This window comes from Propithecus coquereli, unplaced genomic scaffold, assembly GCF_000956105.1.
Source record: "Propithecus coquereli isolate 6110/MARCELLA unplaced genomic scaffold, Pcoq_1.0 Scaffold487, whole genome shotgun sequence".
NCBI classification, from domain to species: domain Eukaryota; kingdom Metazoa; phylum Chordata; class Mammalia; order Primates; family Indriidae; genus Propithecus; species Propithecus coquereli.
The window spans coordinates 713,197-716,062 of NW_012150696.1; the positions used below are offsets into that span (position 1 = coordinate 713,197).

General features: G+C 44.0%; 1 protein-coding gene across 1 annotated transcript in view; it reads right to left on the minus strand.

Annotated features, from left to right (window-relative positions):
• MANSC1 (MANSC domain containing 1) overlaps positions 1 to 2,866 on the minus strand; it is a 20,730-nt gene that overhangs the window by 7,243 nt on the left and 10,621 nt on the right. The window lies entirely within an intron of this gene.

Sequence of the window (2,866 nt, forward strand, 5' to 3'; positions counted from 1 at the left end):
AAAGGATTCAATAATGCCAGGTTACAATGGTTTTATAGAATGAACACAGTCCGCTGTCATCTTTCAACTTTCAGTTTGTGAATATTAGTCAACGGGTTATAGGAAATAGAGTTCCTCTGGACACAAGCCAGCAGACATCTATATTTAATTTCACTTCAAACAGGAAGCCGATAATTCGTTTTTAATGGGGTAATCTCAGTCCATCGACATGGGCGGATTCACAGAATTGCAAACACAACTTGTGCATATCCTGTAGATGTAAACAGTTCCGTGGGTATTATCTCCAGGGTTGGTGCCACGTTGCGCCGAGACGACCCTCGACCAGGACTGGGCCGATGGCGCCCCCTGGTGGCTGCCACAAGAACTGTTTTTGATTCTAACTCCATTCCCTTCCCGCTTGAAAGATTTATACACATGCCAAGCTCCCTTTTCTCCCATTTCCACTGGTGACGATCTTTACCACACATCTCCTCTTTTATACATATATTATAAAAGCAATAACACTACAAAAGTATCAGAAAACAAATTCAACTATAATTTCTATCATCACATCCCACCAACAGATTATTTACACAAATAATCTGTGCTACACGTTCCTTTTTAAGGAGGTGTTTGATACGTCAGGTTTCCCTGGTTCATGAACAACGTTCAGACAGAGCCTCACCCAGGGGACAAACCAGGGTCGGTGCTCAAGCGCCCTGCGCAGTGTCATCCCCCAAAGTACCTCACACTTAATATAGTTCAGAGAGAAGCAGTGATTCTACTTCTCCTCCCAACGCTAAAACTGCTTCTCCTCAAATTATCCCCAACACAGTAAATGGTTCCACCAATCCTCTAGATACTCAAGTAAAAAACTAGGACTCGGGCCAGGCATGGTGGCTCACACCCGTAATCCTAGCACTTTCAGAGGGTGAGGCAGGAGGACTGTTTGAGGACAGGAGTTCAAAACCAGCCTGGGCAACATAGTAAGACCCCATCTCTACAAAAAATAAATAAATTAAAAATGAGCCAGGCATGATGGCATGTGCCTGTAGCCCCAGCTGCTTGGGAGGCTGAGGCAGGAGGATCGCTTAAGCCCAGGAGTTCCAGGCTGCAGTGAGCTATGATGATGCCACTGCACTCCAGCCTGGGCAATGGAGTGAGACCTTGTCTCAAAAACAAACAATAAAAAAAACAACCTAGGACTTAGCCTCGACACTTCTCTTTTCCTGGTCCTCCATATCCATGCCACCACCAAGTCCTGTCGACTCTTCCTCCGGAATGGCCCATACTCCATCCCTCTCTCCTTCTCCTCTACCACCTTCCTGGTCTCTCAGGTGGGCCTCACCCCTCCCCAACCCCTTCCTAACCAGTCTTTCCATTTCCCTTCTGTTGCTGTGACGCTGTCCATTCCCAAGAGGCCAGGCACAGTGAGCTTTGAGAAATCACCTTTAAAACACCACGTAACATGCCTGCTTCAAAACTTCCAGCAGCTTCCCACCACACACCTAAAATAAAAACTCCCTCCTGTGGCTTACAAAGCTGTATATGATCCGGCCCTCTTGGCCTTTTTGCACGTCACTCTGCATTTCCCGATGGGATGCGTCGGCCCGCTGGGATCGGCATGTTCTCCAAACACTCCAAACCATTCTGCCTGAGGATCTCCCCAACCCTCCCCACACCAGTCTCCTTACATCTGGCCCCTTGCTGTTCAGATCTCAGTTTAGGGGTCACCTCTTCACACCTGATCTCTGATCACCTAATTGAGGGGGTCCACTCAGTGATTATCTCTTACATTGCCCTGTCTCAATTTTCTGCATAGCACTTGTGACTATATTTTTCTTGATTTTTATTATAGTTATTGTCTCTCGCCCCTAAAACGTAAGTTCCAGAAGTGAGACCTTGTTTTTCATGTTTAGTGTTGGATCCTTAAGGTATAAAAAGTGCTTGGCACATAGGAGATGCTAAATAATATTTATTTACTGAATAAATAAATAAATGGTATATTAAAAATCAAGGGTAGAATGGTAAAAAAAAAACTTTCTGAAAGTTAAAGAAAATCTGATACTGAAAGCATTTCAACCTGAAAAATTAACAAGCCAAAATCTCAGCAAGACATATTCAAGTAATATTAATTTATTCAGCTGTTTATTTTCTGTATTCTGAACTAATAAGTTCTATGAATATGGAGACTGTACTTCTAGTGTTTTGCACAGAATCTGGCACACGGTCGATGTTCAGTAAATATTTCTTGCATGAATTTCTTTCCAGGTCTAGACAATAAAATCCAGTGAGTTTGATTTCAGATAATGTGATTATAAAATAATAGGAACTTAATAACAAATACATTAGAATTTTATACATTAACATGGGTCTTAACCCTTTCAAAACAGTCGCCCTGGAGACCTGTATACTTATTCAGTTTTGTTGATACTGTTCTAAAGAGGTACTTCAAACATGTTTCATAGGCCAGGTGTGGTGGCTCACGCCTGTAATCCTAGCACTCTGGAAGGCCGAGGCAGGAGGATCACTTGAGGCCAGGAGTTCCAGACCAGCCTGAGCAAGAGTGAGACCCTGTCTCTACTAAATATAAAAAAATTAGCTAGGTGTGGTGGTGTGCACCTATAGTCCCAGCTACTCAGGAAGCTGGGGTAGGAGGATCCCTTAAGCCCAGGAGTTTAAAGTTGCAGTGAGCTATGATGACACCACTGCACTCTAGCTCTGGTGACAGAATGAGACTCTGTCTCAAAAAAACAAACAAAAAAGTTTCATAAAAAGTCTATGTACCGGCTGGGAGCGGTGGCTCATGCCTGTAATCCTAGCTCTCTGGGAGGCCGAGGCGGGCGGATTGTTTGAGCTCAGGAGTTCGAAACCAGCCTGAGCAAGA